Source organism: Lactuca virosa, chromosome 8 (assembly GCF_052849685.1).
Source record: "Lactuca virosa cultivar CGN04683 chromosome 8, Lactuca_virosa_CGN04683_v6, whole genome shotgun sequence".
In the NCBI taxonomy this organism is placed as follows: domain Eukaryota; kingdom Viridiplantae; phylum Streptophyta; class Magnoliopsida; order Asterales; family Asteraceae; genus Lactuca; species Lactuca virosa.
The window spans coordinates 187,813,720-187,830,292 of NC_136433.1; positions in this window are offsets into that span (position 1 = coordinate 187,813,720).

The following is a 16,573-nucleotide window of genomic DNA, read 5'->3' on the forward strand; positions in this document are numbered from 1 at the left end:
CATTAATTTTTCTTTTTGATGTATTTTAAGACATTAGTAATTATTGATTTATTAACACATTTATGATTTTGTCATATATTAGAGTTCTTCTTAAATTATGTATTTTTAGTTTTTATTATATATATATATATATATATATATATATATATATATATATATATATATATATATATATATATATATATATACTAGTAGCGTACCCGCGCGATTCGGCGGCGGCGATTTGTTTCCTTCCGGCAGGTAATTTTCAAACGAAAGTTAGTCTCATTTCGGCGGTCGTCAAGCTGTTCCCTTTCGAATTGTTTTATTCCGGCGATTTGTTTCTTACGGCAATCAGTTGTCTCTAGACGGACGGTAAATAGTAATTAGCATCTGTTACTCTTCTTACTCTTTGTCTGGCAGTGGACGGCGATTACTTTTATTTAACGAATAATGTTAAGATGATAAATTTCCATTTTATTTGTTTAGAATTGAAAAAGTAAATATGTTATATTATATAATAATATTGAACTACGTTTAAAATAAAAGATGTCTTTTTTACGAGAGTATATATATGACATAAACATGCTAAAATTTAAATATTAAATTATATATCGTTTTTTTTCATTCTTTTGCGTTTTGGTTCTAGTGTAGTAAAATTCCTTTACTATATTTCTGCAATAATAAGTCTTGTTAATAGTAATAATATAATGTGTCATAGGAAATCATAGTATATCTGTAGACTCTAATTAACATATTGTAAAATGTATAACCAAGATGAGGATTTAATCGGTAGACCATAGTTAAAAAATTAATCAGCTAGACGGAAATTAATTAGATACCATTAACTAACAAAAACTTATTCAAAAATTAATATATCTTAATAAAGTAAGTATTTGAGATTTTAAAATTTTAAAATTTTAAGTACTTTGGTATAATAGTTGAAATTTTGATATTTTGAAATTTTGAAGATTTTAAAATTTTGGTGGAATTTTTGAAAATTTAAAATTTGGATATTTTAATTTTTTAAAAATTCTAGCTTCTTATCGTTCAATAACAATATTTGAATAACTTTTGAACTTCTACTTACAAGTTATAACCAAAGTTGTAAAAAACGTTTCACGTTAGCTGGTTGGTAGATCAGATTAATGAATTAATTGAGGGGTCTGTAGATCAGATTAAGGAATTAATTGGGTGATTAATCCGATACCATTAATTAATAAAAAATTATTTAAAATTTAATATATCTTAATAAAATAAGTATTTAAATTTTTGAAAATTTGAAATTTTAAAAACTTTGTATAATATTTGAATTTTTGAAATTTTGAATTTTGAAATTTTTTCAAATTTTGGGTGCCAAGGAACGTCTAGGGCCGCCTATGACCGATATTGACCAAGACCTCCTAAGAAGGCTGCCTAACACTAATTGTAGAAGGGTCAAGCCCACCCCGATTAATCGGCCGCCTAGGCCGATTTTCACAACAAAAAAATGTATTTTCATTTATTTCAAGATATACAAAATGGTTATTTTGGTACAGAATGTATTTGAAGGTCCAAGTTATGGTTTGGGCTAGGCTTTTGGATGTATAGGTCATTTGTACTTTGAGTCATGTAATAGAAGTGTTTTGGTGTATGTTTACAGCCAAGAGTGTGTTTACGGCCGTAAACAAGTTTGCGGCTGTAAACCCGTTTACGGCCATGTCAGTTTACGGTCATGTCTCTTTTCCTATATATAGGTCCAGTCTGTGTCTGTTAGTGGTGGTTGATAATCCATACAGTTTACGGTCATCTGTCAGAGTTGTACCAGACGTTTTCTGAATATAAACGTGTGCAAGCTTTGATTATTCTTCTTCTACTCAATTCTTATCTTGTTTGATTGTTAGATTGTTTGATCACTGGTTAAGATCTTGTTTCCAGGACCTTACAATTGGTATCAGAGCAAGTCCGGTGTCAAATCATCTTTCAATCTCGTTTTCGGTCAAAGGAGCTCAGTTTCATCATTGGTCGAGACTGGATTTGGTGTTTTCGTGGCAAAAGGGGATCAGATCTGCTTAAAATTTGTGTTTTCATCAAGTTCTGGGCATTTACAGTCAAGAGCTTACGGCCGTAAACTCCCATTCATTGGCCGTAAACAGTCAATCTTCATTGACTGTAAATAGTCAATCTTCATTGACCGTAAATCCCTCTTAGACCGTAAACTCACCTCAACCGTAAATCCCTCTTAGACCGTAAACTCAACTCAACCGTAAACTCTTTTAGACCGTAAACCCTCATTTAACCGTAAACTTCCCTCAACCGTAAACTTCCATCAACCGTAAACTCCCATTAACCGTAAACTTCCCTCAACCGTAAACTTCAATTAACCATAAACTCCTATCAACCGTAAACTCAAATCAACCGGGAACTTGACCGTAAACTTGTGACCGCAAACTACCTTCTTGGCATTTTAGTTTATTTTTCTAGTCAAGTCCTTTTCAATTAAAAAAAATGGATTCTCAAGGTCAAGCACTTCATCATGAATTGGATTCCATCATGGGAACAACCACTCGCATTCCACGATTGTTATCTGCAGAAGGGTTCCCGGAATGGAAATACAGGATCGAGAAATACATCAAAATGGGAGATTTTAAGGTTTGGCGAAGTATTCTCAAAGGACCAGTCAGAATCACTACTAATCTTCTGAATGGACAAGTAATTGACAAATTGTACGCTAATTACACTGATGAAGATTTCGAAAAAGTTGAAGAGCAGGAAAGGGCACTGGCTACCTTGACTATGGCTTTATCTCCCGATATTGCTCAAGGCTTCAGAGAATACACTTCAGCCAAAGCACTGTGGGAAGCTTTAATTGAGGTTTACGAAGGAAATGAGGATATGAAATAGAACCGTCAGGATATGTTGAGACAAAAATTCAACATGTTCAATTATATCGTTGGAAAAACCCTGGAAGCTCAGTTGCAGCGATTTACTGCACTTACTATTGAGATGAGTACAGCTGGGATTTACTTGAGTAGGACTGAGATAAACAAAAAGTTACTGAATTCACTTCCGAAGTCGTGGGATATGAATGTGGCGGTCATCAAGAAGACAAAAGATCTTAATCGTCTTAGTCTTGCTGAAACAATGGCAATGATCAAAGCCTGTGATCTTGATGACAAGCAACGAGAGATGAATCATGTGAATTCCTACTCAACTGTGAATCTTGGAATTTCCTCAAATAATGCTTTTTCATCCTATACCTCTTCACCAAGTCAAGCCTTTACTATTCAACAACCTCAGAATCAAACATTTATCACTCCATCAGTTGCACCATTTGTTGCTTCAGCATCTGTCTCTCATCCACATGTTGCTTCAGCATCTGTTTCTCATCCACAAAGTCAATCTTTCATTGTTCCTCAAGCTGTTTCCTCCTCAAGGGCACAAGTTATCGCTCCAGCTCCCCATTCCAAAGAAACTGATGAGAACTTAGCTCTTGCTACTGGACTTGTCAATTGCTACAATGCTTTTGTAGCTGGAGAGCTTCCACCTCAACTCTCATTTGCTGATCTGGATCAGGTTCATCCAGAAGATGTGGAAGAAATGGATATTACTTGGCAAATAGCTATGGCAGTGTGCAGGGCAAAGCAATATGCTAAGAAGACAGGAAAGAATAATTGGGGAATGAATGCGGATAAGAAAGTAGGGTTTAACAAGGGAAAGTTGCGTTGCTACAACTGTCACGAGTCGGGTCATTTTGCTCGTGAGTGTCCCAAACCAGACAGAAGAGTATGCGGTGATCGAACAATGGTTCCAGTGGGAAATGGTCGTGGAAATGCTACTGTCAACAGTGAGACTGCTAATCTAGCAGTGGTTGCTCAGTCCTTTGACTGGGAGGACCAGATTCAGGCACTGAATATTTCAGGGCCTGAAAATGCTCACTTGGCTCAAATCAATGATACTCCTGTGGAAGAAGCTGAAGTGGATCCTGAAGAAGAGATGATGGAGTTGCAGTTTGCTTTCATGGTATCTTCTACTTCAGAACCTGAAAAGAATGAGGTAAATCAGTCTTGTTGTTCTCAAACATGCATTGATAAAGTTAACAATCTTCTTGAGCATATAGAATTATTATGTAGAGAGAACGAGGACTTGAGATATGAAGGGTATCAACTTAGAAAAGGACAGAAACCCCTGAAGGCTGAATTAGAAGCAAAAACCAAAGACTTTAGAAAACTTCAGGAAGAGTATAACACTAAGTTCGCACATTATAGTTATGTGACTGACCAACTTGCTGAGGTAGCTGCTGAGCTTGACACATTGAAAAATAAATTTGAAAATGCAGATTTTACTTTTAGAAAATTTGAAGTGTCAAGTGAAGTAGTTGCATCCATGATAGAAACTAATTTGAAATTCAAAGAAAACCAGTCAAAGGGTTTAGGGTATGATAAAGTTCCTCCTCCTTTTAATCATACCTATACTAATAACCCCTTGACAAAAGAGGAAATAGACAGAGAGCCATTTATGAAATAAGGATTTGTGTCAGGAGGTATTATTAATGTTGAAAATACTAATGTTTCTACTTCCAATGCAGATCAATCCTTAAATCAATTAAAGCGAGAAGCTGACGGATCTGTTTCTGAAAATAAAGAAATTTCTGAATTTGCTGTTTTTGAATTTGCTGTTTCTGTTTCAAAAATTGAATCTTTTGTTTCTAATGTTAAAAACAATGATACATCTTGTGATAATTCTGCATCGGATCATGTTGATTTATTTTTTTTTGACATTTTTGATGATTTGTTTGATAATCCTGATGTTCCTGAATTTGATGTTTCTGTTTCAAGCACATCCACTTCACCAATCATATAACCGGATTCTCCCTCACCTATCACACAATCTGATTCTTGCACATGTTCTTGTGAAAAAAGTAAGGGTGTCGGTAAAGAAAGTAAATCAGACAAAGGCAGTACCAGTTACAATAATAATAAGCAAATGTGTTTTAACTGTGGTACTCCCGGTCACATCGCTAGGAAGTGTCCTAATAGGGCATTTGTGCATTTTTTGTCTCAAAGAAGAGAGAACGAGTCTCGAGGAAGGTCTTTGACTAGAAAATCCTCAAGATCTCGTCCTTGAAATGATGATTGGAAGGCTAATCAAAACAAGAAAATGGCAGTTTTTCAAAAGAACAAACAGGTTTTCAATAACAAAGTCACAAAAAGTTTGCCAAAATCGAACAAGGCTAAGCCAAGGTCGGTTTCGTCAAAGAGTAGATCTGAATCTTTAACCAATTCTGGTAGAAAATCCAAATGCTCAAAGCAAACTGAAAAGAAAAATGTTTCAAAATCTTCTGTGAGTTTTCAAAAACCTAAATACCAGTGGGTGCCCAAATTATCTTCCAACCAATCATCATCATCCTCTAAAAGTGTTTTACATGATGACTCAAAATCCAAAAGTTCAAAGAACAAATCTGTGATTGTAAAGGGTCCACCCAGGAAATAAATGACCTGGGTCCCCAAATCTAAATGATCCCGCTCATTTTGCAGGGACAGTTGCGGAGGAGTGTCGTCAGACCTTGGTATGTCGACAGCGGCTGCTCCCAGCACATGACAGGAGACATCTCTCAATTGAACGACATTCAAACTTTTACTGGGGGATTTGTTTCCTTTGCGGGTGGAGAAGGCGGAAAAATCACTCAGAAAGGAACTGTGACAAATGGAGTGCTGAGTTTCGAGAACATCAACTATGCTCCTGAGTTAAAGCACAGCTTGTTGAGTGTCTCTCAGATTTGCGACAAGGGTTATTCAACGCATTTTACTGATAAAGAGTGTCTGATCTTAAAACCAGGGATTGTCATCCCGGATGAGTGGATTCTTGTTAAATTAAAGCGGGATGAAAATGCTTACATTATAGACATGAATAGCAACATTCATGAGCAAGTCACCTGCCTCTTTTCAAAAGTCTCAGAACAAAATGCAATGTTGTGGCACCGACGACTTGGTCATGTGAATGCTAAGAATCTGAATTGTCTTGCTAAAAATGAAATGGTGCGTAGCCTGCCTGTCAGAGACTTCATAACATTTGAAAAATGTGTGTCATGTGCCCAAGGAAAGCATCATAGAAAAGCACACCTGCCAAAACAGGTCAATTCAATCAGTCAGGTGCTCCAATTATTGCACATGGACTTATTTGGTCCGGTCAATGTTCTAAGTATCAACAGGAATTCATACTGTCTAGTTGTGATTGATGACTTCTCGTGTTTCACGTGGGTCTTATTTTTATCCAACAAAGCTGGGATATCTGATCTGATCAAGAAGTTCATCGTAATGATAGAGAACCAAACCAATAACCGGGTGAAGGCGCTTCGTACTGATAATGGAACAGAATTCAAGAATGCGGTTCTTGATCACCTTTGCGCAGAAAAGGGAGTTGTGCGTCAATACAGTTCAGTTCGCACACCTCAGCAAAACGGTGTTACTGAACGGAGGAATCGAACACTGCAAGACGCTGCAAGGACGATGATGTGTGACTCAAAGTTACCATTTTTCTTTTGGGCTGAGGCGATCAACACTGCTTTCTATGTTCAGAATCGTGTTTTGATCAACAAAACCCAGATGAAGACTCCGTACGAAATTCTATACGGTCACAAGCCATCTGTCAGCCATTTCCGCGTATTTGGCTGCCCTTGTACCCTTCTTCACCTGGAATCCAACCCGAAGTTTAATGCCAAAGCTGATGACTGCTATTTTGTGGGGTATGCTGCTCGCAGTGCGTACATGGTCTACAACAAACGAACAAAGCAAATTGTAGAATCCTTCGATGTGCGCTGGCTGGAGGAGAATGAAACAGATGCTAGAGTGGGTCCTGATTGGCTGTTTGATTACACATCTTTGTTAAAATCGTTCAATATGTGCTCAGATAGTTTATCTGGTTCTACTTCTGGTTCGAAGACTGTTCCTGAAGATGAAGACGAAGAAGTTGTTTACAGACCGCCGATAGTGTCTTCTGCAATTCCTACAGTGGATTCATCTGATCCTACTCTTTATCTAGAATCTCCAAGTCATCAACAAGTTCCAGATGCTGATGCCACTCCTCTTACTCCTGATGAAAGAGAGTTCATGACCAGAGATGCTTCCGCTGTTACTCAAACTTTTATGGAACTTCTCGTTCCTAAGCAAATTGCAAATGAGTTTGTGGCAGATCCTACTAATGAGACAGGTTTGTCTGAAGTGGATCATTCGGCAAATGATGGAATTATCAACATTCACAATCTTCCTGTTTCACTCAATGACATCAGCCAGGAGATTCCTTCACGCATTTAATGCGATCATCCGATCGATAATGTTATTGGCCAGCTGGGTGATGGTGTTCGAACAAGAAGCCAGAGTGGAGATGTTAATAGATGTCTCTACTCTTGTTTTATCTCTCAAATAGAGCCCAAGAATGTTGAAATGGCTTTGAATGAGCCCAGCTGGGTAGATGCTATGCACGAAGAGTTAAATCAATTTGAAAAGCTCGGGGTTTGGACGCTGGTTGAACTTCCTAAAGGTAAAAAGTCTCTTGACACTCGCTGGGTATACCGCAATAAGCAAGATGATTCTGGAGTTATAGTGCGAAATAAGGCGAGATTGGTGGTTTGTGGGTTTAGACAGATCGAGGGTCTTGACTACACTGAGGTTTATGCTCTGGTGGCTCGCTTGGAGGCTATACGTATCTTCCTTGCATATGCTTCCTACATGAACTTTATTGTTTTTCAGATGGATGTCAAGACAACCTTCTTGTATGGCAAAGTAAAGGAAGAAATCTACATTGATCAACCCCATGGGTTTGTTAACTCGAAGTTTCCCAATCATGTCTACAAGTTGGACAAGGCATTGTATGGGTTACATCAAGCTCCTTGAGCTTCGTATGCAACTCTCACAAAGCACTTGCTCGAACATGGATATTATCGCGACACTATCGATCAAACTTTATTCATCAAGCATGTGGGTAATGATTAGATTCTAGTCCAGATCTATGTTGACGACATTATCTTCGGGTCTACAAGTCCGCAACTATGTAAAGAGTTCGAATGAGTGATGAAAAAGAGGTTCGAGCTGAGCTCGTTAGGCGAGATGACCATGTTTTTAGGGCTTCAGGTCCAACAACGATCAACCGGAATCCTGCTCCATCAAGCAAAGTATGTGGAGGATATACTTGAGAAGTTCGGGTTAAAGGCGCAAAACCTGCCTTGACGCCAATGGCCGAGAGACCCCTGCTGACTCTAGATACTGATGGCGAATCCGTAGATCAAACTCACTACAGATCGATGATCAATTCGTTGATGTATCTAACTGCAAGCCGTCTAGACATCATGTTTGCAGTTTGTCAATGCGCACGTTATCAGGCTAATCCTAAACTTTCACATCTTATTGCTGTCAAAAGAATCTTTCGGTACATCAAAGGCAGCCCAAAATTGGGTGTTTGGTATCCGAAAAATTCTGAATTTGATCTATATGCATTTGCTGACAGTAATTATGGAGGCTGTGAGCTTGACAGGAAATCTACGTCCGGAGGGTGTGTTGACACGCTATCGCGCGCGTATTAAACAAGTAAATTATCACTACTTGTTGCACTAAAAATATAGCACAGGTAAGCAAGGTCGAATCCTCAGGGACACGGCCTAAAAGTCAATGCCTTTTTGCATCAGGCACATCTATTCAAAACAAAAATTATAAAAGGGGGTTTTAATTGTAAACTAAAAACTAAAATGCAGTGATATTAAATTAAATGAAAGTCAATAATAAAAACAATTCCAGTTCTGCTGCGACTTTCCTAATCTTGCAACTGATCCAAATCTGATTATTTGAGATTCGTTCTATCTAAGCTGGTACTGAGAAAAACTAACAAGCTCTAGTAATTTCTCTTTTACCTAAACTAGTTAATCAAAACAAGCTCTTCAATTCACCCTAACTTTTGACTCTCTAATCAAACAAGCTCTTAATTAAGATCAGAAAAGTTGCATTAAGTTCTTTGTAAAATTCCCAGCAATACCCAATACTTCTCACAAGCTCGGAAGCGTAAAGATATGATTTTTCAAGTTAATAATAAAGTCAAATCCCAAACACGGAACCGATTTATTACTTGTTACTTATTACCAATTAATTAGAACAATTACATATTCTATTAACTGATTAACTGAAATGATAAGACCCTAGCTAGGTGATCAGACTAACAAGAATTCAAATCAAACATTCATTAAGAACAAAACTGAAGAATCTAGATAGAAACACAAATAAAAAACCAGATCTAATGATCAATCACATGAAAAGTACTTATCTTTGCAGAACTGAAAACTAGGGTTTAGCCAGACATGGCCAAAATCTGATGAAAACAGATGAAAAGGGACATCAAACACCTAATCTTACTAATCTACTTGAAGGAGATGATCCACAGTCTTCAGATCTTCAAAAATTGATGAAATCAGAGAAGAAACGCATCCAAAATCGTATTTTCATCGTCTGGTACCTCTGGAATCGCCAACTTAGGTTACTGGAAGGTTATAAGGTCTATTTATACGTCCAGCAGCAAAAACGACGTACATGCGATCACATGTACACAACCTGCGATCGCAGGTTTTGAAGTAAACGCGTCACGTGCCTTTTTAATGAAGTAGGATGCTATTCTGGAACTTTTTGGCCAACCTGCGATCGTATGTACACAACCTGTGATCGCAGGTTTTCATTTTTCACTTTCGGATGAATTGTTGGCATAAAAGAACCTCGAAGACAAGTTACGACCTAACCTGCGATCACAAAAGGGCCCCATGCGATCGCATGAATCGCATCAATCGGAGTTACGGTTCTCGAGATATGGTCAAAATACTGACAGGGGGTCAAAGCTGCCAACAACATCCTTTAACTTTAGATTGCATATTCTATCTTCGTGTGATCAAATCAATCGAATGTTTCTTGACCAAAGCATCTTCCAAACATTCCTCATAATCCTTCATAAGTCCCAAGCTCCATTTTAAGCTCCAAACGCGCATCCAACTGCTCCCAAATCATTGCTCTGCTCGAACTATCTGAAATCGACATAAAAACATGAGCAGTACGGGAATTCTTACGAATTACATGAGCTGAACATTATTTAAATAAATGAAATGCAAATGTACAAAATATGATACTAAATAATAATGTAAACTACCCTAAAATATGCATAAAATTACATCTAACAAATCTCCCCAAGCTTAAACCTTACTTGTCCTCAAGTAAGAAAAAGAATAAAACATTATAAACAAATGGAAAGATGTAGATAACCAAAAAAGAAACTTAGAGTTAAAACTAAAACAAGATTAAGGAAACTAAAAATTTAAACTTTATCAAAACACTTCACTCTTTTTTTGTTCACAATATCAGATTTCACAACGAGGAAGCTCCAATGAAATCACTATCTAGACAACAGTCTTGATATTTTATATTAACGATTCAGATTTCATATTTAATAAGTTAAACCAAGCTTGAGCAAATAAATTTACGCCGAATGAAATTTGTGAAAACAGTGTTTTTTTAAAAATAATTTCACGAAAATTCGTTTATAAAAACTTAGCTTGACCAACCCCTCCTTTTTTTCTGAACTCATCCAGTAAACGCGGTAAGCTCCATTATGGACAGAAAATCCAAGCTTACCCCTATGATTCCACTATCGAGGGATCAATCTCATTATACCACACATCTTCTTTGTCTCGATCAACTCTTCAGATGTAACTTGCTTGCTTCTTGATTTCGACTTGAACATGACTTAGATTTGACTTTGAATTGCATATTTCTTCAATTTGCTTGATATACCATTTCTAACATATATATAGATCGGGCGCGGATTTTACTTTGAGGCCCACCATATCTTCAATACTTCAAAAATGATAACTATTTTGTGGGTATAACGAGAGTTCCCTCCTAACCTCAAAAGGCGCAGAAACTATAGGGTTCAATACTTCAAGGAATGATAAGGGTTATCCAATCTAGGTTCTTTTTAAGGCATCTAAGGAAATTATTTTCAAAACACTGTTCGTTTTTCCATCCCACACTTCCATTGTAAAAATTATCTGACTCTTATGTTGGTTCATATTGAAAACATTTAAAGCACTTGAAAAAAAAATTCTTAAAATTGATTGTAACGAGACTGTTATTTTCGGTAACTATCACACTTCATCTTAACAGAGCTATCGAATGTAAAAAGATATCCTCATCTCATGTAAATTATTTTTTAAAGATTTTTAATTTGATTTTTTTATATGCAGAAAATAAAAAATAACTAGAAATAAAAATATTTTTGGTTTATTTTTGTTCTCTTATTTATGAATGCAGAAAAATAAAATATTTTTTAGACTTTTTTTTTGAATTTTTTATATGCAAATGCAATGCAGAAAATAAAATGCAAAAAGAAAATTTTGAAAAATTTAACTAAAAAACTGAAAAATTAAAATTTTAAACAAAAATGCAAATTTTTACACTAACCCCCTCCCCAAGCTTAAAATGATGCATTGTCCTCAATGCTCAGAGAGGAATGAACAGCTCAATAAAGCAAATAAAAACAAAAATGTGCAGCTAGGAAAGAATGTACCTGATAAAAGTGCAGAAATCTGATTTTGACGAAGATGTAGCGAAAAATCTGAATTGCAGCAACTCTGTCGATCCTCTGATTTCCCCAAGCTTGCTTGGAACTACGACCATTTCTTTATTAAAAGCATAAAAAGTAAAAACTACTCATTGGGTTGCCTCCCGGAAAGCCGCCCTTGTTTAAAGTCGTTGGCTCGACTTTGCCTAACCAGATTATTAAATGGTGTGGTTTGGACTTCTCTGAAGCTCAACTCTTTTCCTTATGACTCCAGATCCCTTCAAATATGGCAAGATGGATGGATTTGGAACTTGTTCAGCAAAATGAAAAGAATTCAAATTGTCTTCAGGTAAGCTTTGTAGATTTTCAAATTTCTTCCTCTTTCTGATCTTCTTCTTTTTTCCATAAGTCTTCTCTTCCTTTTCTTCAATTTTTCTTCTTTTCAGATTTGTATCTGAAATCACCACTTCCACATTTTCTTTTTCCAAAAGTTTTTTCCTTTTCATATTTTTATCTGATTCTTCTTCCGTAGCAGATTTCAGTTCAACCTCTTCCACCTTCCCAAGCTTATCTTCTGCCAGCTCCTTGGATATATTATCAGATGAATTCATGTCTAAAACTTTTTCTTGCACAGAGACATTAGAAAACTCACATCAGCCCTCAAACAAAGGACTGCTGGTAACCATATAATTGACAGAAACATTTTCAGAAGGAAAATCATCATTATTAATTTGAAATTTAATCACTTCCTCATCAAACTCCATTGAAATCATTCCATTAAAAACATCAATTTTTGTTTTTGCAGTTTTCATAAAAGGCCTTCCCAAAATAATAGAGTTCACATCTGAAGTGTCCAGGTTTCCCATGTCCAATATATAAAAATCAGCGGGAAAAATAAGCTCACCCACTTGGACAAGAACATCCTCAAGCACACCTTTTGGGTGTACTGTTGAATGATCCGCCAACTTGATGATGGTCCTGGTCTTTTTCAAAGATCCCAATTTTAATTTTTCAAAAATAGAAAACGGGAGGACATTAACTGAAGCTCCTAGATCAAGCATGGCCTTTATAAAATCAAGGTTCCCCAATTTACAAGGAACTGAGAAAATCCCTGGATCCTTGCACTTTGGAGGCAAACCTTTTTGCAAAATTAAAGAAATATTTTTGCCAGCTTTTAAAATCTCATTAAATTTCAGTTTTTTCTTTGAAATACATAAATTTTTCAGAAATTTAGCATAACGAGGGATATGTTGGATAATATCTAGTAACGGCATGTTTACCTCTACCTTGCGAAGAATTTCCATAATATCTTCATCATCTCATTCGCGCTTCGTGCTCCTCAGTCACGATGGGAAGGGAGGTAATGGCTTGTATTCTTTCAGAATAAGCTTGGGTAGTGTTGGAGTTTCTTTTCCTTCCAGATTTTCAGATCCTTCTTCAACCAACACTTCCTCATATTCCTCATCTTCTTTTTCAGGCTCTTTTAAATCTTTTTCTTCGACCAGAACTTCTTCAAATTCTTCCTCAGAATCGTTTTCTGGTTCAGATGCGCTTGGGCCTTCATATGTTTTCCCACTTCTCAAGGAAATGGCACTCACATTGTGCTTCAGATTGTTTTCTATGTGTCCTGGTAACTTTCCTAGAGACTCCAGACGACCCACAGAAGTGGCAAGTTGAGACACCTGCTGCTCCAGATTTTTGATACTGGCTCTGGTTTCGTTCTGGAACGCATGAGTGCTGGTGGCCAGACTTTTAACAATATCTTCCAAAGCCATACTAGAGCTGCGAGAATGTTGCTGCGAAGGCTGCTGAAAATTCTGGTGCTGGAAATTCTGCTGATTCTGAAAATATGAAAACCCGGCTGCTAAAAATTTCGATGCTGCTGAAATCCGGGTGGAGGCTGAAATTGTTGTTTCTGCTGATAATTATTCTGAAAATTTTGTTGGTATCCCCCGACAGCTTTGACTGCAACTGTACCCTCTTGCAATATTGAGCACATATATGTAGGGTGATCAGTCTTCAAGCAAATCTCACATTGTTTCTTTACAGCTGCTTTTTCTTTAGTCAAGAGCAGAACAACTTTTGTCAATTCAGATATCTGAGCTTCCAGATGAACATTGTTGACTTCCTTGACCCCTCTTGGCTGATCTGGATACCACTCGTCTTTATTCCCGGAATGTTTAGTTTCGATCGCCAGATTTTCGTTTAGCTCTCTGATTTCAGTTGGCGTCATATCTCCCAAAGAACCTCCACTCGAAGCATTTATCAGGCGCCTCTCCATGGGTGTCAGACCTTCACAGAAACAGTTGTAGAGTTGATAATCGTTGATCCCATGTTGTGGGCACCGTACCAGAAGCTTCTTGAATCTTTCCCAGTAAGTATGTAAAGCTTCTCTTTTTTCCTTGTTTGATCCCAAGGATTTCTCTTCTGAGACTGGTGACTCGCGTTTCTGGAAAGTATTTCTCTAAAAACAGCTTTGCGAGTTCTGTCCAAGTGATGATGGAACCAGATGGGAGTTCATACAACCATTCTCTTGCAGATGCTTGAAGCGAAAAGGGGAATGCCCTTAGTTTGATCTAGTCTTCAGTAACTGCATGAGGCTTCATTCCAGAACAAACCACATGAAATTCCTTGAGGAATTTATGTGGGTCTTCGTTTTCTAGACCACGGAATGTGGGAAGAAGATGAATCAGACCATATTTAAGTTCGAAATTCTGGGCTTCCGGAAAAGTGATACAGAGGCGCTGCTGATTGACCTCTTGAGTGGCCCACTCTCTAAAGGTCTTTTCTGCTTCGTCTCGACTCATGGTTAAGTCTTCAGATTCGGTTTCAGAAGAATCTGTGGTTTCAGATTTTACGGAAGAGGGTGGGGAGTAAGTTTTATATGGGCTGTTTTGAGGAGAAGACGGGGGTACTTTTAGAAAAAAAAAACGGATCTGATTCGTTCGACAAGGAAGTGCCTTGTGGTGTGGAGGTTTCTGGAGGTAGGGAGGATGATGAACTAAAAAGACCAGCTGATTGTTTCTTTCTTGTTGCCTCTTTTTTCAGTCTCCTTGCAGTTCGCTCAATTTCTAGATCAATAACTAAAGGTGTACCTGAACGAAAAATTCTTTGCATAAAACTATTAGAAAGCACCGTGTCCCCGGCAACGACGCCAATTTGTTGACACGATGTCGCGCGCGTATTAAACAAGTAAATTATCACTTCTTGTTGCACTAAAAATATAACACAGGGAAGCAAGGTCGAATCCTCAGGGACACGACCTAAAAGTCAATGCCTTTTTGCATCAGGCACATCTAGTCAAAACAAAAATTATAAAAGGGGTTTTTAATTGTAAACTAAAAACTAAAATGCAGTGATATTAAATTAAATGAAATTCAATAATAAAAACAATTCCAGTTCTGCTGCGACTTTCCTAATCTTGCAACTGATCCAAATCTGATTATTTGAGATGCGTTCTATCTAAGCTGGTACTGAGAAAAACTAACAAGCTCTAGTAATTTCTCTTTTACCTAAACTAGTTAATCAAAACAAGCTCTTCAATTAACCCTAACTTTTTACTGTCTAATCAAACAAGCTCTTAATTAAGATCAGAAAAGTTGCATTAAGTTCATTGTAAAATTCCCAGCAATACCCAATACTTCTCACAAGCTCGGAAGCGTAAAGATATGATTTTTCAAGTTAATAATAAAGTCAAATCCCAAACACGGAACCGATTTATTACTTGTTACTTATTACCAATTAATTAGAACAATTACAGATTCTATTAACTGATTAACTGGAATGATAAGACCCTAGCTAGGTGATCAGACTAACAAGAATTCAAATCAAACATTCATTAAGAACAAAACTGAAGAATCTATATAGAAACACAAATCAAAAACCAGATCTAATGATCAATCACATGAAAAGTACTTATCTTTGCAGAACTGAACACTAGGGTTTAGCCAGACATGGCCAAAATCTGATGAAAACAGATGAAAAGGGACATCAAACACCTAATCTTACTAATCTACTTGAAGGAGATGATCCACGGTGTTCAGATCTTCAGAAATTGATGAAATCGGAGAAGAAACGCATCCAAAATCGTATTTTCATCGTCTGGTACCTCTGGAATCGCCAACATAGGTTACTGGAAGGTTATAAAGTCTATTATACGTCCATCAGGAAAAACGACGTACATGCGATCGCATGTACACAACCTATGATCGCAGGTTTTGAAGTAAACACGTCTCGTGCCTTTTTAATGAAGTAGGATGCTATTCTGGAACTTTTTGGCCAACCTGCGATCGCATGTACACAACCTGCGATCGCAGGTTTTCATTTTTCACTTCCGGATGAATTTTTGGCACAAAAGAACCTCGAAGACAAGTTGCGACCTATCCAGCGATCGCAAAAGGTCACCATGCGATCGCATGAAGGCAATCTGTGATTGCATGTTGTGCCTAAGACGTCCAAAATTTCGTCTACTTTTCAGATCATTTTGAGTCGCGTCAATCGGAGTTACGGTTCTCGATATATGGTCAAAATACTGACAGGGGGTCAAAGCTGCCAGCAACATCCTTTAACTTTAGATTGCATATTCTATCTTCGTGTGATCAATTAAATCGAATGTTTCTTGACCAAAGCATCTTCCAAACATTCATCATAATCCTTCATAAGTCCCAAGCTCCATTTTAAGCTCCAAACACGCATCCAACTGCTCCCAAATCACTGCTCCGCTCGAACTATCTGAAATCGACATAAAAACATGAACAGTACGGGAATTTTTACGAATTACATGAGCTGAACATTATTTAAATAAATGAAATGAAAATGTACAAAATATGATACTAAATAATAATGAAAACTACCCTAAAAGATTCATAAAATGACATCTAACAAGGTGTCAATTCCTTGGTGATCGGCTAGTGTCTTGGCAGTGCAAGAAACAGCACACCGTCTCAACCTCAACAGCAGAAGCGAAATATGTTGCTGCCTCTGCTTGTTGCTCTCAAGTTATATGGATCCAACATCAGCTGTTGAATTA